General features: G+C 36.1%; 1 long non-coding RNA gene across 1 annotated transcript in view; it reads right to left on the reverse strand.

The window, feature by feature from the left end:
* Window positions 1-3,692: 3,692 nt before the first annotated feature.
* Window positions 3,693-23,127, reverse strand: part of LOC147653481 (uncharacterized) — a 100,195-nt gene continuing 80,760 nt past the window's right edge. The window contains exons 4-7 of the long non-coding RNA XR_015286249.1: window positions 9,108-9,439; window positions 7,702-7,794; window positions 7,290-7,354; window positions 3,693-5,350 (exon numbers count right to left, since the gene is read on the reverse strand). This is a non-coding gene — a long non-coding RNA (uncharacterized LOC147653481). The remainder of the gene's footprint in view (window positions 5,351-7,289; window positions 7,355-7,701; window positions 7,795-9,107; window positions 9,440-23,127) is intronic.

Here is a 23,127-nt window from a genome sequence, read left to right on the forward strand (position 1 = left end):
TATTCTCAACAGAGTAAATTAGCCTTTTGTCAGGTCTGAGCTGCCCCAGCCAGACTGCTTTGGGTCATCTCATTAAAGCTTAATGGGACTATATATATATATGTGTTAGGCTGTATGAAAGCAGTATATGCTTAACCAACACCTACAAAATTTTTGGTTTTTGTGGTTTTAATAGAAACACCATATACTCCATCTATTCTAACTAAGCAGCGTTTTAAACCTTCAAGGACATGTGAAATAAAACCAACAACTTCAATGCATGTCAACTATGTCAAATATGTATTACACCTGAACTATTATTATTATCCTTGCAGAAATTTCCTCATGAAACAAACAAAGCAGCATAGATTTTTTTATTTATATATATATATATATATATACTCGTGCTACTTTGAGATTAGAAATAATTTGTCTGTGTCAGTCTGTGAGTTTTTATCTATGTATGCATATTTAAAGTGGAAACACCTTAGGGAAAAACTATTGATTTTAATCTATAATTGTAGTTTATTTCAGATATGCACAGAGGTTAGCAGACTAAACATCTACATTATTTGAATAAGCAGCCTTACTGAAAAGATTGTAGAAACCTGTTTTTGAAAACTGAGTTTGTAAATTTTGTGAAAGAGTTCTAGAAATGGTCTGACAAAAACAAGCAAACTTAAACACATACCCATTTTAAGCATGCAGGCTAATTATTTCCTACTATTATTTTCTATGAACTCACTGAGCCAATAGTCAAATATTTCCCAAGATGCTTTGTAGTTCATTGTTCATAAGATATTTACATGAACACTTCATATATTTTCAGACCAGGAAAGGGTTTCATTAACCAAGAAAAATACTGAAATACCAGTAGCAGGCCTGAAAACAGGAAAAATATATATAAGAGGCAGCCGAATGGTTCTTATGCAGAACAAGAGACTTGTACCAGATTTTGATTATTTGATAAATTGAGAGCATTATATAAAAGCAGTCTTAATTTGAAATGTCATTCACTTGTTTATGATCACAAAGACAAACAGCAAGAAATAATATACTATGTTGATGTAATGACAGCAGTCAGTACCTTCAACAAAATTCAGAATAGTACAAGATTGAGTGAGCCACTCAAGCCATTGCTAAATTCCATGAGTTAAGTCACCTCACTACCTCAAACGCTTGAAGCTGTTCAGATAAATTAGAAGTGGTATAAAAACAAAAACACAGTAGTCTAACATACTTAATAACACATAAAGCTAAGTTCTTTCATACATACTGCATTTATTGTGTGACACAATAAATTACAGCTCTCCAAAGGGATGCTAGTGGGTTTTTTTATAGTTTTGATGTGTATCAAAACTAGCCTTTTAGAACTCTTCAAATGTGAAAAGAAAAAAAGGTATTTTAAATTACTATATTGCTCTTCTAGTGAGGAGGTGTTTAAGCTTTTGTTTTAGCTTGTCTTTTTGGGGAGTAAATGAAGAAGCTTATTGATTTAAGAGTATCTTGTATACTTTTAAAGACAGACTTGCAAGATTGTACAGAGTGTATAATGATAACTGTCTACTATTATCAAAATAAAGCTATTCACAGAGCTAATGTTTGATATTTGTAAGGTCAGACAAAATTGTGATGAATATTGAATCTGACCCTGTGAACCACAGCACATACTGCATTTTGCAAAATATTTCTGCATTGGTCCCATTAAAATGGCTGAAACCATGCTTTAAGAAATCAATTAAAGCCATACAGCAGAGTCTTGTTTGGTATATTTATTACAATGAATCCAGCAATGACTATTTAGTAGTCCACAAATGGGAAATAATCTGTTTTCTTGATTTTTTGATGTTCTGTTAATATTGCTGTGTTAATTTGTACTTGTATCTAGAACAGAATATTTCAGTTGTATGGGGTCTATATTAATTATCTAGTCCAGCTGACTACTTTGGGGCTGACCAAAAGTCGAGGTGTGTTATTAAGGGCATTGTCCGAATGACTCCCAGACACTACCAGGCATCAATCACCTCTCTAGGAAGCCTGTTCCAGTGTTTGACCACCACCTTAGTAAAGAAATGCTTCCTGATGTCCAGTCTGATCCTCCCCAGTGCAGCTTTGAACCATTCCTGTGTATCCTCCTACTGGATCCCAGGGATAAGAGGTCAGTTGCCCCTCAGCCTCCTCTCCAAACTGGACATGCCCAAGTTCCTGTCCACTCATTGTAGGATATTCCTTCCAGCCCTTTCCCCAGCTTCTTTGCCCTCCTCTGGATGCATTCACTCACCTTCACATCCTTCTTAAACTGCAGAGCCCAGAAGTGCACACAGAACTCGAAGTGAGGCTGCTCCAAAGTTGAATAGAGTGGGATAATCACCCCTTTGCCCAGCTGCTGCTGGTGCTGTGTTTGATCAGCCCAGGCTGGGGTTTGCCCTCTTGGCTGCCTGGGCACAGGCAGCCGACTCGCACTGATCCTGCTGTCAGGCAGCCCCCTCAGATCCCTCTCTGCAGGGCTGCTCTGCAGCCACTCCTCTCCCAGTTTATCCTTGTGCCTAGCATTGCTCCATCCCAGCTGCACACTCTGACAATCAGGCTTATCAAATTGCATCCAATCAATCATTGACCAATGCTCCAAATAATCTAGGTCTTGCCAGCCCTCAAGAGTCAGTAATTTTCTTATAAATGCCTTTACTATGTATCTATTAGGCAAAAATACATAGAAATCAATCAGGTTGGTATGATTTTGTGTTTTGCAGGTACATAGTTTTTATGCAAAATTGTACAGTATTATATATTTTACTGAGAATAAATCCTAGCATGAACATCAACTTTGTCATTTTTGTAAAGACTTGAAATTACAGATTCATTATCATGAACCTACACGATTTATAGAAAGCAGAGCTATCCAGGCATGTGCTCTTCTGCAATCCAAACAAGATATCTATTTTCTAAACTTCTGCTGTATGCTGGAAATATTGCATGGCAGAAACCATCAAGGGTGGTACTTTATAATATTTACAGTTTTCTGTACCATAACAAGGCAAGAATAGGACTTAGGTGGTTTTATGGACCATGCTTTCATTAACATGGTGTAAATCTTTTTATATTTCTTTGTTTGGGTCCTGGCATACTTACTGCAACAAAATTTATTTTCTGTAATCAAGTCAGTGTACAAATTCCATTGCTTTCTTTAAGCACTAGCACCAGCAAAGATAACTTCTTCAGCTTTAAAGTGTTTTCATTTGTAAACCAAATTTATCATAGTCTCCAAATAGCCAAGCCACTTCAGAGCATGCTTTTCCCCATATTTCACTATTATTGTCAAGTGTGATTGTGATCTAATCTACACCGAGGTATGAAATTTAAGCTAAAAACCACTAGAAGAATGTTGCAAGACTAAAAATAAAGCTAAATAAAGTACTATGAGAATCAATGTCTGAAGTTTGATTCCTTGTCTTTTAGCAAAGGCAGAAATGTTTTGGTAGGACTCATTTAATATACCTTTAGCAATCTAAAAGTTAGATATTTGGTATAAATTAAATCATTACCTTTTTTTTAAATGAAACATAGCAAATAACTAATGAAGATGATTCATTCCATTTTAAAAACACAATCTCAATTAAAACATAAGAATTTTCATTGGGTTTTCTATTAGCTGTATAAAAGTTTCAGTTCTTACCACAACATTGTTTTCTTGGCTTTATTTATATTTATATATATTTTTATATGTTTCTATTTTCTGCCTACCATAATAGATACAGAATTGTTTAGGTTGGAAAAGATCCCTGAGATCATCAAGTCCAATCATTAATCTAGCACTGCTAAGTGCAGGACTAAACCATTTCCCTAACATGGTGGTATCCTGTTCAATGATGAGCTAGGAATCACAGATTTTTAGGAACTAGTAGACTGCAGCATGGCAGAAAATGAAGCAGGAAAGGTTATTTATTTGACTCAGTATTATGTTAATTTTTAAACTGAGAGATTTACTAAAGAATTTTGTATTCAAAATTATACATTAAGTTATAGAAACCATGTAATTATTCCTAGAAAATCTTTTGAAGTCTAGTGGCAAGAAGCCAAAGAAATATTTCTAATTACATAACTGAATGGATGTCTTCTCCTGGAAATCTCAAAAGGTTTTTGTTTAAATAAAAATGAACAGTAATTTTTATAGTCAATTAGTTAATATGAGAGCATACAGCTCTCTGGAATCACCTGAAGAGATCTTCACAATTAGCCAAATCCAGCATGACTAGGCTCCTCAAAGATATTCCACTGACCTAAAGAAATGCCCATGACTTCCAGTAGTGAAGTCCTGATTGTGATTTCAGGTGGCTTACAAAGATGCTTGTACTGGCTCAGTGCAACTCTGCTTAATTAGGATAAATACAAGACCAAGGATTGCTGCTCTCAGGAAATAAAAATATATCAGACAACTCTTTCTTTATTTGCACCAAAGGTACTTAACAAAGATGTGATGGGAGTTGTTTGGTACAGTTTAGACCAACTCTTGATCAGCCATTTTGATCTGATCAAAAAGCACACTCAATCAGATCTCAATGCTGAAATAGTTTTCTCTGAGAATTCTACTGTAGTGAATCCTATACGTCCAGTAAGGTTTATCAAAAATATCAACAGTGACAATAAAAAGATCCATTAAAGATAAAAACAGTGGTGAGTGAAAGATATGGACAAAGGTATGGGGTGAAAATAATCTCCATGAGCAAAAGCTGGCATAAGATTTCCATTACACATGTCATGCACATTGTTTTAAAAGAGGAAAATGACTGCCAAGTGCTGTATAGTTAGTCTGCACAAACCCAGCACAGATTTTCCTGGGCATTCATTGCAGATCTCTGCCATTTTTTTCTGATCTGAAGTCAACAAATTAAAGGCAAATTTATGTACCTGTATTAGCCCTACTGAGACGCTCGAGTATCTTTTGCTCTGCAATTTTGAGGCAGAGCAGGAACAAAATTTTCAAGTTTAAGGATCACTTTTATTTCCACCAGGTGTTCATGAGTTGAATTCTTGATTACCTCTTGCTATGCCAGTGCAAAGAATGTATTTCCCTTTTCCTGGGCAAGTGAGTTAATTTGAATAATACTGTATTTAAACTAATAAAATATTGCAAGGATAGATATGAGACTACCTTCACGTGCATTTTCTTCACTTACTTCTCCCACAGTACACATACATTTCACTTGATCCACCAACTGCCCAATACTTCTGAGAGGCAAATAAAATTGCAGTGAGGTATATATACAGCCCCAACTCCTCCCCTGGAAATCGCTTGTGGAGAGAGTGACACCTGAAGCAATGGATTACCAATTCAGAGAGACACTGAGAAGCCAATGTTGATGCAAGGAACTATCTGTGAAGAATAAAAATACCACAATATCAGTATCATCTAACAAAAAAATATGCAAGGAACAGATTAAAGAAAAAAAAAGGCTCTTTCAAGTACTGGAATTGTAAAATATTTTTCTTTTTAATTTATTACTGTGGGGATAGAATAGTCTATTAGAAATGTCATTTTGTTTTCCTTTGAGAACAATGCCATAAAGGATCTTCAGTGATTTTGCTGTCAACTGTGTTAGATATGGAAAGACACACTTAACCATCAAAGCATACTTTCTGAATAATCCAAAGTGTTAAATCCTGCATGCAGACAAAAAGGATTAAAGAAAAAAATGAAGACTAAACTATAGAAAAATGTTTCTACATTATACAAAAGACTTTCCCTATTGTTAAGAATTCAAAAATTCTGTGTTTCTAAAACCTGTATTAAATAGCAAATTTGTTTAGACTGGAAATAAAAACATGGAGAAAAAGATGTGAAGCGTGTTAATTCTTGTATAGGAGGGCTCTGGAAATAAATTTTTAAAAAAATTTACGGAGATTATAAATGTAAAAATTATTCTTCTCATTTAATTTAAAATTTTACTTCGTAAATGTGAGAAAGATAAATATTTTTAATGTATAATTTAATCACATCCTATTTTAACTTTTGTTTCCATAAAGGGATAATTCCAGAGGAGGCGATAATACCTCTAATTCAGCGGAAATGTTGCAGAGTGAGGATCAGTAATCTTTAATCTCATCTACTCAAATGGAGCACCCTTGAATGGTAGATCTGCCAAAGTAATGCAGGATCTCCTTTTTTTTTTTTTTTTAATTTTAGGAGGATATAAGTAAGAAAAAGATCACCAGATGGAAGACTTTGGTCACTGGAGGAGTTTACTAAGGAGGATATCAGACAAGGTGGAACTCAGTGGAAGGCATTCAGAAAGATAAAGGAAGATGAAGCAGAGAAAGGAATAGCAGATTTCATGGCAGAAATGTGCTTTTGAAAGCAACAAGAGTAACAAGTAGAATAGTCTTTCAGGTAGGCTGTTCAGCTTAAAACTGGGGGAAATAATCTTTTTCCGGTGTTCGTGAAAAAATGTGCTTAATTTTTTTTCACAAAAAAATAAGCCAACAAAAGCTTCAACATCCATCCTTATTTCAAATTTCCAAAAACTCTTATTCATCTTCTGGTTAAACACAAAACTTACTACATGTATTATTTCTTAATATCTTTTTTTACATTTTTTCATTTTTGACTAATTTTGAAACTAGTAATTCATATATCTCCCTGACTTTTTTATGAATAAAACTTCATGGATTTCTGGATCTCAGTTGTGTATATTTTAAGTAAATTTCCTGTTTGCTGAAATTATTTCACTCAGCTATAACCATATATTTCTATTAATTATTTCATTTTTACTCTGTATTAATTCTTTACTTTTCATTCTAGCATGTTTAAATCTATTTTCTTCCGAAATACCTATAATGGCTGGGTTTTTTTACTGTCAAAGTACCTTATATTGCACCCTTACAGGTGGGTAGTTAACAAATTAACATTATTTATACTTTCTGTAAAAAACACTCAGGTGATTTATTTAAGGTAACTTCCTCACAAAATGAAGCAATTTAGTACAACTTGTATTTGATTTATTTAAGGTAACTTCCTCACAAAATGAAGCAATTTAGTACAACTTGTATTGGACAAAAAAAATACCATCATTGACAAACCTAAAATGGGAGCCATCACCCCCATACATCACAAAAAACACCAGATTACGAATCAGTAAATTTTTTTTGGCAGACTTGAGGTCATTGTAATATAGAAGCACACAGCTGGAGAGCAGCTTTGAAAGTTCCTAGGAAGGCTGGCAGTGTCACAGAGGGTCAGCACCTCCCGAGAAAGGGGAAGTCAGGCAGCAGAAACTGCAGATCAGAAAGCCAAGGCAAGGCAAACCAGCTCTTACCTTTGCTTCTCATTCACATCTCAGTTCCAGTTGGATCTGGGAGCTCTGTTCACAGCTACACTTGCCTAGAGATGCAAAACAATGTGAGCTGGAGGACCCTTTGCTACCATGCTGCAATCAAAACAAAAATGCAGTTAATGCAGTTTCCCTTTTGCTCTCTATTTGGTTCTATTAAATCACCTTTAGCAGATTTGACTCAGGAGGCATAAAACCAAATATTTTGCCTCTGGAACAGGAAAATAGTGGATATTTTCGACAGAATTTCTTGTGAGGAGTAGAGTCTTCCACCCTCAAGGGCTGGACATTACTCTCATTAGCAAATTATTTTGGGTTTGTTATTTGATAATATAAAATTATTTTGTTTGAAACATTCCTTTGTTAAAGAAAATAATCTGAATTAAAAATAAAACACAAAAGAGAACTTCACTTTTGAGAAAATACAGTCTCCTTGGAGGAAGCAGAAGGAGTCTGCCCAGGGTAAAGGTAAATTGTCACAGTTTTACACCTACAGTAAAAAGATTTTGCATTAACAATCTAAAATTATTTAATTCTGTTGAAACCAATTTTACTTATTAGCATAAATAATTTTGCAGGAAAACAGTTTTCTGTGCCAAGAATTGGTGTAAACATTTTACCTTATACCACAGTTATGCTTGCTTTCTGAGGAACATAAACTGAGAAATCATCCTGAGATTTTTAGGTCTATGACAATGAATTTCAGTGATTTTAATATTTCTTTGCTGATTTTTCTCCTAAGCTTACTATGGAATTCTAGCACTCGTAAATGAGTTTTGCAGTATTAGTTTCCTAAGAAGCAGTGTTAGGCAGAGATATATGTCAATCTCAGAATAAGATCACAATTTTTAAAAAGTGCAGTTTTGGGCAGACAAACCCAACAATCCTAAAAGTCAAATTTAATATTCTTGTCATGCTGCTCTTCATTTTAAACTGTTGGGAAAAAAATTAAACTCATTCCTCTATTATGTATTTTGAAAACAAGAGCACCAGGTTTATCACAAACTAGTGACAAAATCTTGCGGAACCTGCTTGCAGTAACCCTGGGAGAACCAACTCTTGCACAGTCTCTACCTCTAATAATATGACTTTGACTTTGAAAAGTCATGGAGCAACAGCTCAGCATATTTTCAAGTATTTCATCCAGTCTTGAACAGCAATCCACTTTGCATTACCATAATCTGATCTGAGAACCAGATGGTGATCTCAATGCAGTTTTCTTATGACTATCACTGATTTACAAAAATAGAAATGCACAATACAAAGATGAGATCTTTCCCTTTCACAGTTCCTTATTTTATTTCCCACAGCATATTCCTCAAACCTTTCATTTATAAAGAGTCTTGTATCTCCTAGTTCTCTGTTACATCTCTGCTTTTTCTCATTTATCATGTAGTTATTTCTCTCCTTATCTCCACAGCTTCTCAAGACTTCAGTATCTCATTAAAACAAAATTGAAACTGTTAATCTCCCTATTCTCAGTAGTTTCTCAAGGTTTTTGAAGGACACAACAATGCAATCACATACCCATCAACTCTTAGAAGCATCTAATAACTTTTTAGGAATACTGAATATTTAAACAGCATCAGGCAATGCAATTCTTGTCTCCATCATGATCTAAATAGTCCCAGAACACAATGTTCTAGACTCAGGAACAGAGCTAGAAGAGGAACTTTGAAGTGAACACAAGTATGAAAACAAGACTGGGTTTACTTTGCCATTCAGCACAATGCCCAATAAATCAAGGTGAATTTGAGAACTGTATTTACATAATACTCACAAAAAAGACTGTGATGTACCTACCATATTTCTATGGAGAGGATGCTGAATTGCACCTTCAGTGAACTGACAGCAAAACTGTGTGTCTGGAAGAGACTGAAATATCCCTTCTCCACCACATTGTAGGAGGCCCAGTCTCAGGCTGTCCCTCTGTCAGTATGGACATACTCCTCTGTGCTGATCAAACTGTAGAAATACTGATTACCCAGTCCCAAATCAGGCTGGTTTGCAGTATAATCTCTTTATTCCAGAACTTCACATGATGGAGTTTTTTGTCACCACTTTTTTGCTGAATTCTGTGAAGATGTGCAAAGTCTGCTCTGAGGTTTGGTCCCTATGTCTCCAGGCAGAATTCACTACAGGAAAAAAAGAGAATTAAACACTCACTATGAGAGAAAAAAAGCATCAGGCAGAGAGCAAATAGGACAAGGAAGAGATTGAGAAATTATCTTCCTAACAAAATACTGAAACAAATATTAGAAATTGAGATCTATGACCACTCAAAGGTTAAAAAAAAAGTCAAGAATAATAGCCGGCATAAATGTTTGAAGTATAAAAATGGAAAGTAAATTTAAATTACTTTGCATAAGATTACATTTTCAGTTAACAAAGGGAACTAAATGAGATAACTTCAGTTTGGTAGAGCATTTTACACAATGTGTAACAAAATTAGACTTAAAGAATTAAACAAAATGACATGTGTAAGGTAAATTTTGGAAGAAACCTCTGAATGGGGTCCCTACAGAAAGCAAATTCAAGTGGCCCCTCCCCCAGCTAGTTCAGGAAAATATTTCCTTGGAGAAAAGTGGAAAAAAACTTGTCTATTTAACAAGCAAAGTGTTCACACACATAAAAAATTAATATTAAACAATGAAACCTCTCTCTGTTCTGAAGAGATGGCAAATTCAGAAAGTCCTTGCCATGGGTTGTATCTTGGCTTGCTCAGTCTCTTATCAGTCCTTCCAGCACTGGAAAGTGCCAAGCCCAGGTCCTGATGGGCCACAGACCTGAGCTCCTGGTGTTTTCTGGGTTTTCAGTCCAGAGCAGGTTTGAACAGATCCAAGAAAACAATAAACCACAGTCCAGGAAACTTCTCTGCCCCAGCTAGCTAAAAACTAACTGAAAGAAAAAGAGCTTTCTCTTGTTGTCTGTCCGTGCTACCAACAACACAGACCATGAGAACGAATGCAGGGGAGCAAGTGCAGTTTCTGAAAACAAACTCCGCACTTCTTCTATCCACCTTCGCTCTCGGAACCAGTCTTAAAGGTGCAGAACTTGGTATCCAGCATAAACAGAACTGGGGATACAAGCATCATGAAGTCACCCCAGGAAATCTCCACTTCTTTCTGCTTGGTACCAGCCTCACCAGCGTGTTTTAGCGCTCCACTGAGGGTTGGGGATCCAGAAAACCATATGACATCTACATCTGGACTGTAGACTGCACAGATAAAATTTGCCATAACAGATCCCAAGTTGACTAGCTTAGTTTGTTTAGGAGTAGAAGTAAACAAGTCCCGGGGTAAGACAATGATAGGTTGGATTCAATATGAAATTCAAGACTGAAGGCAGACATCTAATTGGCCAGGGAGCTGAGTGGTGTTAAGACCTCAACCAATCAAATGTCCAAGCATGGGAATTTTGAAGCCCCTGTAAAAGCAGGTGTCCATCAATAAGCTCTGGCTGTTGCCACATGAAGTCGGTATGTTGAGTCGTGTGACTGTCTCCAAAACTGCAACAAAAGGAAGGCCTATGAATGAGAAATATCATAAAAGAACACTGCAAATATTCTAGAAGAGCAATTGTGACCAGAAAATAAATATTTTGATCAGTGGAGTGTCTTGTAAATAATCTCATACAATGCAAGTGTAGGTAATGTCAGCTCAAGTTAGACAGTCTCCTAAGCAGTTTACTCTGAAGTAAAATGTTGCCTTATAGAAAATGCAAAGCAAAGTCACAAATAATTTATCTGGTAGTATTGTAACTAGTATCTAGATCAAATAATTTTCAGTTGAGCTTTTAAACAATAATATGCTTTAACATGATTGACGTGGTTTTTAAATTATAACTTTATGAAAAATTAAATTAAATTAACAAGCAGAGTAAAAGTCACAACCAACCTACCTCACAACACAAGCCAACAGCAGTGAGGTTCCAGCCCTAAGCACTTGAATATGTTTAATATTATTCAAACCTTCCTGATCCAAAGTTGCTTATTTATTTATGGTTCCTAGGGTCTCCAAAACTCTCCCAACATTTACTAGGAATAGTGATTCTGCAATCCTGTAATTTCTCTAAACAATTTATGCCTTTCCCAGCTGCATGACAAAATTAAACTTGCCAGTTATAATTGTGCAATTGGCTTAGCGGTACTCTGCTTATGTGAATGTCTGGTTGGGTGATATATTTTTAAGAGAAGGTTGGTGGCTTCTTCAGTATTTTAGTATGGAGACAAAACATAAATTGACAGGAATAAATAAGATATTGGAGTTTTCTCCCCTTTTGTAGTTCTAGAATAAAGGTGATCTTGCAAGTCACATTCAAGTATAGTCTCATTTATTCTTATCAAACTGCCTTGTTAGAGAGCTTGCCTGTATGTTTTTCTGACACAGAAATAAAAGTTCAGTCAATGAACTTGAGATATGTATTTTTTCAATTAACTGACGGGGAGGCATTTTTTTACTTGTAATACAGAGCTTTTTATCTTCATATGGGAAAAAATATACAGTCTCTCTACCAGTCAACCTAATGAGAGACAAGGATTGAGGAACCTTGTTGAGTCTGTCTACATGGGGTTTTGCACACACCTGAATATGAGTCTCATTTTTCACTCCAACATGAGTGAATGGTATTACCGTTGCTGAGCGTGAAACAATATGTTGAAACACCATGGACACCACCTCCAAATTACTTTATACATTTCACATTTGTAAGCTTAAGGATTAAGCTTTGAGGATTAAGATCTCACATTTTTGGTAAGAGACTTGATTGTTTGTAGATATTATTCCCTAAATATGAGTCATTCCCTAGTTGTGTGCGGCCTTATGGAAAAACTTGTATCCCACTCTCAAAGAGAATATTTCCTGGTACAGAACACATAGTGATGAAAAGATTGGCTTATGGCAGCTTTTTAGGTTTAGATTTCTTTTTCAGTTGTTATTAACATACTATTTCTTAGCTTGCAATATCATTCAAGAGACAGGGAAAAAAAACCACCAAAAAATAATAAAGAAAAGTGACAAGACGTGTTCTCTGGCCAGAATAGCTTATTTTCCCTTGTTAGCACTTTTTAATTAATTTAAAGATAAACCAGGTGAAGAAAATTGTGTGACTCTTATTTACAGATATTTAGACATATTTACAAAGAATTTTAGTATTTGTCCAGCTGGTGGTTTTGTCTGTGACTGTGCATAAAGATCTCCCATCTTTTCTGCATTGTATTCTACATGTTTACAAACAAACAACTTTATTTCTCCAGTAGAGAGTAACGTAAAATCAAAGTGGATCATAAACTCTGTAAAGCAACAGTGGTGCAAAGTTGCTCTCTTTTTTCTTTCTTTTTCCCCAGATGGAAGGTAATTCAAAGGACCTTTCTTGCTTTATAGAGCATCTTTTTTTTCTTATTAGCTGTGAAATTGAAAAAGCATTATCCCCATAATGGCTGGCTTTGGTTTTGTTTTATTTTGCAAATTTGTCCAAAAAGGCTTGATTTTGAATTATCCTCTGAGTCATCTTAGATTAGCTGCCTTTCTCCATCAACTCTGACCAATAGTGTCTTTAGCTTCTAGAGAAAAGAACATTTATGGGAAGAGAAGGGTCATTTGTTCTGTGAGATATTTTTGGAGAGGTTTAACACAAATTCTGAAGAACAGTATGTACTAAGCAGCAGAGGGTACAAGAAACTTCTTCATTCTAGTCCATTTTTTCTGACAATTTTCTAGTTTAGGGTCTATCAGTCATAACCACTGGAACACAAGACAGGTGATTTCCAGGCACCATTTTCAAGGGTTACTCCTCCTGTAGGACAGGTTTGTAGAGAACTTAAGAGCTGTACCACAGACCACTACCTTGGGTGTGCGTAGATGTCTTTTACACAACTAAAAGTGGAAAGTCTGATTCTCATCCAAACTGCTGCTAATATTTCAGAACATTGAATTTTATAGTGCATTAAGAGCCAGCAAATTTAGTAATCTTCACTGCTGAAGAGGCCTACTTTTGAGTTTTGAGTTGTCACTCAGCCCTGCAGCTCTGGCAAGAGATCAATATCAGTGTAAACTGAAGTTCTTTGTGTATACTCAGAAACAATCAACTCTGAGGTTGAGTATGATATTCCCAGGTCTATATTTTTAGGTATGTATTTCATAAAGGAAAGTTACAGTAATACTGCTTAAAGGCAGAAAGATATGACCAGCCACTGATAGTCCTCAGAAAGGACTAAGCTAAACCTAAAGACAGGCCTTCTTCTGAACAGTAGTCTGAGTACTATCTTCTAGTTGCATGATGTAGATAATCTGAATTTTTTTGTATTATTTTATCTGAGGTTTTCATATTATCTAATAATCATTGTTTGAGGCTTGAAACCTGTGAAGGTGAAAGCAGCGATAAGCTGTTATTCCTGTTTTCTCAATAGAAAAGCTGTTTTAGGAAACTGAATTTTCATGTTAACACTCAGCTAATAGTCAAACATAGGTCTTCTAATTCCTGCTCCTGTATTTAATCCATTAAGACATTATTGCTCAAATTGGGAAGGACCGAACATGAAAAATAGGATGGTTCCCAACATGAGACCTGCACATTTCTATAATCTATGTTTTTCAAAATCAAAGACAGCCATTTAGGGTCCTACTATAATATTTTATGTCCTGAGCATAAGGTCCAAGGCAAAATACTGAAAAATACAGCATAGGTTACCCTACTTTTCAGCAAATTTTCTGTGCAAAACAACTGGATTATTTGATTGTCTTCCAGGATCCCGAGAATTAATTAATACTTGATTGGCTCTTTGAAGAAATGAAATATGTAGTCCTTCCATAGTTAATGCTGTAACTATGTTTCCTTTTAAAATATATTATGGATTTCTGCACCTCTTTCTATTTGTATGCCATAAATGCCAGATGTTCTGGGTGCACAAGGTAGCACTAATGTGGGGATGAATATAATATTGTTCATTTCCTTAGTGGTAGCAATAGTGAGAATTTGGTAAGTACATTAAATTAGAATTGTTTGACACTGGAATACTGGGGTACTGTATTATAAAAGTTACCATGGTCATTGAGTTCAACCTTTGATTAAATACTGTCACAGCACAGCTGGACTGTAGCTGGACAAATAATTCTGTCCATAACAGAAATCCAATTTGGCTAGCCAAGTTTGATAGAGAAATAAACAAGTCCCCGGGTAAAGCAATGATGGCATAGATTTGAATTCCAATTGGAATCCCAGCCAGTGCCATGTAATCCTGAATGCAGACATATCATTGGCCAGGGGGCTGGGCAGTACTGAGACCCCAGCCAATCACTTGTCCAGGTGTTTTGGGACATTTTGAACCCTGCTATAAAAGGAGGTTGCCATAATAAACCGTTCCTGTTTGTCTCATGATCATTGAACTCGAGTCGTGAATCTGTCTCCAACCTACAACTGCACGTAAAAAATACCACCATGTCAACTAAACCACAGCACTAAGTGCCCTGTCCAGTTGTTTCTTGAACACCTCCAGGGCTGGTGACTCCACCACTTCCCTGGGCAGCCCATTCCAACGCCTGACCACCCTTTCAGTGAAGGAATCTTCCTAATGTCCAACCTGAACCTCCCCTGGTGCATCTTGAGACCATTTCTTCTTGTCCTATCACTGGCTGCCCAGGAGAAAAGGCCAGCTCCCACCCTAGCCTTCTTTCAGGTGATTGTGGAGAGTGATAAGGTCCCCTGAGCCTCCCTTTCTTCAGACTGAATGATGACAACTCCCTCAACCACTTCTCATATGTCTCACTCTCTAGACTTGTCAGCAGCTTTATTGTACTTCTCCTGACTTGTTCCAGCACCTCAGTGTCTTTCTTGTACTGAGGGGCCAAAACTGGACACAACATTTGAGGTGTGGCATCAGTCAGTGCCAAGTACAGTGAGCATTGCCACCCCCACACCAACTAAGTTACATCTGATTTAGATCAAAAACACAGATCTTCCCATCATGATACATGAAAGTGGGAAAGTGCATATATAAGAATTACAAAAAATTACTGTTGATGACTTGGAAAACTTCATAGTATAACTTATGCTCCCTTTGATAGTACATGACTGACTTTTAAAAAAAAGTGGTAACTAATTTTCACAGATAGAGAAACAATTTAAGTCACTGCTTGTAGTGTATAAAAGAATGACTTTTATTAACCCTAGAGGATACTTAGGTATGTATTCACAAAGCTGTATTTCCAGTTAATATTTAGCTGCTAGTCAGTAATGTAGCAATAAAATGAATCAGTTTTTCAAGCAAAAGAACAGAATAGATGCTTGCATTTTCCAGCAAAGCTATAATGCATCTTTATTTTCTGCGAAGGAAGCTTAAGGATATCCAATAGGATTATACAAAGGATAGCAATTATGACCTGCTAAATCAATCCTCTAGAGCTATTAAAGATTCCCAGCAAAATAAATCTATTTAAGTGAAAGAAAGCAATTCCTGCTCCTTCATGTGGGCAGTTTCAAGGCTGAAACTTAAGTCTTTCTTTATTGCATTCCAACTAAAACAAGATGAAATTTGTTGTGTTTCAGCTTCCGCAACCTCAGACCCAGGCCAGCCAGGAGCAGTGTGGCAAGTAAAGGGAATGGGCACGAGTGGGTTACCCCAAAAGTAAAATCAATTTAATGCCAAAATAACAAACAGCAAAAGGTGAACACACAGAACAGGGTCAACCACAAAAGGCGAAAAATGGGTGGGTACAACAGCATATATATGGAAGATCTGGGGGTTGGTCTGAAGGCAGGAATCCAATCACAAACCGGGATTAGGATATGAAAAATAATGTGGCAAATGGCAACCAATCAGGGGAGAGAACTAGAACATTCTGGAAGCATAACCTTATATGAACAGGGCTGCTAACTTATTCATCTTCCTGCCTACAGGCCAAATTCCCATGGTCTTAGGTTGATGCCCAAGGCCAGTTCACTATCACAACCAGTTCTATCCTCATAGAAATTAGTGTAAATATACTGTTGGACATTTTGGTGTCCTGTGGCAAACCCTGATCTCCAAGTTCACACCTGCTGTCATTCCTGTCATGGGATGGATACTGAAGCAATGGATTCCAGCTCTGATAGAGAGTACTCTAAGAGCAGATGCAATTCTGCAGTGCAGTGTTATCACATTTGGTATAACTCTGAAGCTTGAAGCTTATCAAAAGGTTATTTATAGTACATCAATGTTCTGACAGGTTTTTCTGGCTATGTTATCAATAACCATAGGAAAGCTTGCAAGCCTGGAATAGCTACATGTGCATACATGTGTCCACCGCTGATTCTACTAATTGTCAGAAAGAAAAAAGCCATGGCTATATATTAGTTCAGATGTTCTGCACTGGGAAAAATGTGCTTAACTGCACTGTGTGGGAGACATCTTTGTGCAGAGTTTACGTCTCTGTCCTTTTTCCACATAAAGTTCTCCTTCCATAAAAATATTGATTTTGAAATCTCTCTTTAGTTGGAAATCTCACTTTAGTTATAAGGGTTTTTTTGGTTGGGTTTTTAAGGGATGATTTTTGTAGACAGCAGACTACCAGCTACTTCTTAAAAGAACAATAAAGGTTTATAGTTCCTCCCCTGATTGTAATTACTAGAATGGTTTTTAATAACACAGAGCATATCGAGTAGCTGCATTTATTTTTGCTTCCTTCATATGAGGTAAGTTATGGATTGTCTGTAAAATTGTATGGCCAGTGGCCAGGTGTGACTATATTTAAAAGGTGAAGGAGGGGGAAATGAACCAAGAAAACATTTCTACCATAGTGGCAGATGTGATGCTTCCTGAATGATGAAAAATTACTGTAAAATATAGTGCCAGTTAAAAGCCTGAAATTGATTTAAACTCAAAACCACCTTGATTTACATTTTGGGTAAACAAAGGGCTTGAGAAAGTTTCTGATAAGACTGTCAAATATTGAATATTTTAATTTTAAACTAAACATCTCAAGTACAAAAGACCTTGATAGAAAATACAGAACCGTGTTTGTCTAAGCAGGAAAACCTGTCTGTCAATGAGGTGAGAAATGAAAATTGTCAGGAAACATAAACTTGACAACTGCTTTCTTGACCTGTCTTGTTAATGATGGCCAAAAATGGACTCAGCTGACAGAAAGAAGATGAAAGTATAGCCATGAGATAGTCAAGGTCAGATACCCTGAACCTAATGTGAATCATAGAGTAATTGTGAAGATGATTATTCTCTTTGGCTGCAAGAACTTCTAAATGTCCACAGATTACTTACGTGTCTCTTGAATTATCTGATAAGAGAAACTTGAAACAAAAAATACTCATTCCTTACAGCACCCAAAAGCAACTATTTTATGCTAGTACATAGTGTCTACTGATTTTTTGCTTTGTATCCACTTCCTACATAGCAAGTATTCTTAGGGTAACACTCTTTTGAGATGCTTTTGTGCTTTGTGAAGAGGAACTTTCTATATATCTCTTGGAGTAATTCTGGGAGTTATTCAAAGTAATCCTACCTTTAGTTTACCAAAATTCTCTCATTGATTTAACTATTCTGCTGCACAAATTCCTTTTTGATATTAAGAATATCTTGTGAAGGGAAAAAAGAATTTGAATACAGATTGGAAGTAGATATAATAAATTGGAATACGTATGTGTACAGCAATACATTTTTTTACTGTCCCCTGAGAAAATGATGGGTTAAGCTTAGTGGGGATGTTTGCAAATCTCAAATAGTTAGCTTTACCGGCTAACTGAAATTAAAGCTCTAGAGGGTAAAATGCAAACGATTTTATGAAGGATAGCAATTAGCTCTACTGTGTATGAATATTGTTTAGCACGCAGAGTTCAAAGAAAATCACTGAACATTCCATATTTGGCCTATCACATGAAAAAGATTCAACACAGGATTGAGGGCTGTATTGTGACTGGAATTGTATGGTATGGTATGACATGATATGTAGAAATGAAAAATTTACCCCAATTTTCTAAGAAGCCTTCTCCACCTGAGGAACTTCATTACTGTTTAAAAATATTAAATATTAATATTTAATGTTAATATTAACATTATTAATATTTACGATATTAAAGAAACATTATGAAGCTGAAAATTTAAGTGTTAGAAAAATTATAAATATATTTTAAAATGTGGAGCTAGAGAAAGTAACTTTTAACATATTTTTGTTGTTGTTGCTCTAAAACTGAAACTAAGTGGAGGCAACTGCCTATAAGGTGTCATTTATAATATAGGCTTGATTTTTCTGGTATGGACAGGATCAGACCATGCCTGTGCATTTTCAGTCTTTCAGTCTATTCCCCTTAAAAGACATCAAAATAGTGTAGGTAAAATTTTACCTAGAAATATTTGTGGTATATTTATTTTAATCACTTTATTCCCAAAGACAATCTCTTCACTAACAATCCATAAAGAAGAAACATGCAATATTAAAATGGATGGTTTTCTTTAATTTTAAAAAATTCTCTTGAGTAGGGGTATTAAAAGAGAATTGCTTTTGAGTAGCTCGATAAGGGGGAAATCATAGATATTTCATTTTGCTTTCAGTTTCTGTTAATAGTAGTGGATCTTATTTTCATTAATTTTAATTAACAGTTATTGGGTGTCAAGTTGAACTCAGTTTCTTCAGCTTCCAGTGCAACTATTGGAGAAAGATAAGGGCTATCAGATGACAGTTCATGTTACTAAAACTGTTGCTGAAAATAGTTGCTACCCATTCTGTTTATTTCTCTGTATTGGCAGGGATAGGTGCTTGAACAAGATACCCAACTCTTCCAGGACAAGCTGAGTGAGGTATCATGTCATACATGGTGAATGAGAGTGACATAGGCTGTGTTCAAGTGCAAAAGAGAGGTGGCTGACACAGCTGTTGTGGCAACAAAGCACAGAAATTTGAGAAATGTAGAATTGCTGTTACTGTGGGCTTCCACATCCAGACTCCCTATAGCAAAGTAGCTGTGATCTCTAACACAGAATCTTCAAATAGGCAGTTTGCAAATATTTTTTTATGACTAGGTTAAACATTGAAGGTATAAAGGGCTCTGAATTCCTGATAATTTTCTTTAACAGGAAAGCTATGGCAGATAAATAATAGGGAGACAGAAAACCACCTTTACCGTGGTGAAAGGGAGTTACTAGTAGCTTAGAGTCTGATGATTCTATGATTTGTTCAGGAGTTTCTTTGTCAGTATACAATACAATGTGAAAAATCAAAAAGGCATTCAATATAAAACAAAGAGAGGAGTCTGATAGAATTGTTTTATAATAAAATATTAACAGAATTTCTAATATTGGCTCACTGCTGAGTCAGTGTGACACAGATCTAATCATTTGAATTTCTTTTTACTGTAAAGCCAAACTGGAAGCAAAAAGCAACTATTCATATTTCATATGTATATAAGAATTTCTCTATTCTATGCATATAGCAATACATAATTTACAGCAGGATTGAAGAAAAGTAATCAGTAGAATGCTTTAAATCTACTGTATTTCTGATGGATTCAGAAGGTATTTTGGCTCTTTGCTTTTCTTCCATAAAATAAATATTATTCTTCTGGTATTATCTCTTAGTTCTCTGTTTCCTGACACTGATTTTCCTTCTTCTGTGGATCTTCAGCCTAATTCAATGAAATATTACCACAGTTGCATTATTAGCAGGAACAAGAACACATCATTTAGTTAGAGGTGTTGATAAATTATGGGGATTTTTGCTTGAATAAAGAAATGTTATTTAAGAGTAGTAGCCTTTTCATAGTAGTGAAGACTTTGAAAGGAATTGTTTTCACTCATGCTCAAACCTTATTCCACTGAACATACACAGCTTTGTAACTCCAAAACATTCTTCATAGCCAAATTTTTCTTTTCAATCCCATACATTTCTCATGCTTCTTAATGATTAATTTGTTCCTACACTGTCTGTTTTGGTAATGGACCTGCCATCTGATTCATCTGATTCTTTGCTGCCAAATCATTCCACATGTAGTTGTACACTTGCTGTAGTTCAGGTGCTATGTTCCTTCTTGCCCTAGAAATCCACCTAGAATTTCTCCAGACTTTTGCATCTTTCCTGCATAATTTCCTGCTGTGAAGAAATCTGCTAGGCTCTGGCTGGGGCTGTGCTTTGGTGACTTTTACACAGTTGTGAGGAATTTGAATTCTCACGTGAAGGAAACTGGCCTCTGTCAAACTCCTGGCTTATGAGAATCTGGTGAAGAGTGGAAACATCACTACTGAATTAGAAAGAAGTGAAAAGCATATTCACTTCCATATGAAATATTTCTTAAAATAATGTATGTTAAAATGAAGAGATGTCAAAATATATGTGTGAGGACCTGTGTTCATTTTTATTCTTCTGAAACAAATGTGATGGTTTATTTCATTTATTATTTTGGATTTTTAAGAAAGACCTGACCTTGCAAGTTGCCTATGTAGCAAAAGTAGCAGATTCTTGGCCTCATGTGGAGACACAACATCAGCAGAAGTCTATCAAGTTGATTTACTGCAGAGAGGCTCATCATCATCACAAAATCTTCAAGCCAAGATTTGTGCTTTTTACTTTCTTTAATAAAGAACCAAGCATATAAATTTTTCAGAATAAATAATAATGTCAATAACTGCAGAAGATTTTCATGAACAAATCCTGCCTTACCATTTTTTAAAATGTCATAGCTGTCACTATGTTATAGGTAGTAAAGTTTTGATTGAACATGCTAATCTGAGCAGACCATGTTCAGAAGGAATGAATAGTCTTTATATATTGTTCTCCACTTTGTCTAGCATTGTCTTTACAATTTACATTAAACAAGCATTCTCTTTCCTCATCTCTTTAATATCACACAGATTACTGAAATAAATCCCAAGTGTTCTTCTATCACATCTCATTTACATCTATTCTTGACAGATTTCTCACCGTTTTCAGAAATGGTAACGTAATGAAAATTACATGAGTCATGAGAAACTGGGAGAGAAGATAAAGGCAAAATGATAAACAAAAATGAGAAGAAGTAGGGAGGGGAAGTGGGGTTTTGGTTAGAGATATTAAAAGATATATAAAAGTTCAAAATTTATCTAAATATGATGCAATAGGGTAGGTGACCTAAAGCCATTGAGAGGGCTATTCTTTCTTGTTCACCTGTGCATGGAGCTGAAAGCTAAATAAATCCTTAGCAAGCAGAGATGAATGTCTGCTCTTTGATGGCAGGTGTCTGTGCTGCTCTGTTCAGAAAGGACATGGACGCAGACTTGTTAGTATTTGACTGTGCTGGCATACAGCATGCAGCAGGAATACCAGAAAAATGGTTTGTTCACATGTGGGATTAATTTAAACTATTCAGGAAGTAATGAAAATGAGTGCAGATTTTCAGAAAGATACTTCACCTGTGGGGGCCCAGGGGCCTGTTACCAAAATGACTCCATGTCAATGAGTCAATATCAATGGAGGGGCAGAGGCAAAAGGAGAGAGATTCCCCTCAAGAAAAGAGTAAGAAAAGGCCTCCCTCCCCTGGGCATTTTGCAGCCACATGTTGGTGCCTTTTGGGTTCTAGCGTTATGATAGTGTGTGGGGTTTGATGTCACCTTTATTCAGCCCCCATTTACCATTCATGTGCCCTTCCTAGGATGTTTTTCCTTCCCTTAACTCCCATTGGCTACGTTTTGTCACATTGTTCTGCCCCTCTTATCCCCTTGGTTCTCTTGGTCTCCAGCCACTCCCCAGCACCACTTTCCCCTGTCCCTGTTGGACCTCAACCCTCAGATCCCTTCTTTTACCCTTCATTTAACCCTGTGCCCTGAGCCCAACCCTTGGTTCTCGTGCCTGCACCTATTCAAGGCTGATTAAATAAATCAGCTGTTGGATTGCCAAACAAGAACCCATCCCTTCATCTAAAATTGTCAGCCTTTTCCACGGAGTGCTCCGGGCCCTGAGAACACTGGTCGCTCTCTGGGGTCTCGTTGTGGAACGTGCAATAACATTCACCATCTTTTCCTCATACAGAATTTTTTTAAATTTTCTAAAACATAGAAAGTGTACAAAGTGGGTGAATAAATTATTTTTTTTTTCAGCACACAAAAAATATCTCATATTTTTGTGTTGGCTGCTGATCTGGTTCATGGAAACTTTCTTAAAAGCAATGAAAAAATACTCCACAGCCAAAAAAACTTTTTTTCTCTTATTCTTATGCTAAGTATCTTGCAAGTGCCATGTCAACAGCCTCAGTGGAACTGCAGTTACCTCTAGTCACAAACTCTAAGGTAAGACTGGCCAGACCTGCACAATCCAAAGGCCTTGCATCTTGCCTGTGATGAGGACTGAGAGCAGATAACTTGCAAAACATGAACACAGAGCATAGAAAAATTATCTTGGGGCTTTACTGAGCAGGATAAATGCTGCATTGTTTTTCCACAAATTTGTGACTAGTACACACCTTATTTGCTACCAGTGGGCTGGAGTCTGATTCAAACTATGTTGGGAGATTTATTGATCAGCCACAACTTAATTGTTAGGGTAGATGAAACTAGAGTACTAAGGAGTTTTGAATATTGTTCTGAAGAAGAAAAAAAAAAAATGCTGAGTTGTATTTTTCCCAGATAGCATGGATCTGGGAAACTTTATCTCCATTTAGTCTGCTGAACAATGTTAATTCTTCAGTATTCTTCTTTACACAGATCTCTTAGTCATTTAAGTTTATCTGTCCCCTACTATCAACTGAGTATCACACTAAGTACTGTGATTAACATACAGCAAGAAAACTGTTTTGATGTTCCTCAGGTCCATTTTACTTCTACCTATTCAAAGGCCATTGAAGTTCTCTTTAACACCATAATTTCAGTATTTCA

Source organism: Cyanistes caeruleus, chromosome 4, assembly GCF_971803275.1.
Source record: "Cyanistes caeruleus chromosome 4, bCyaCae1.hap1.1, whole genome shotgun sequence".
Classification (NCBI taxonomy): Eukaryota; Metazoa; Chordata; class Aves; order Passeriformes; family Paridae; genus Cyanistes; species Cyanistes caeruleus.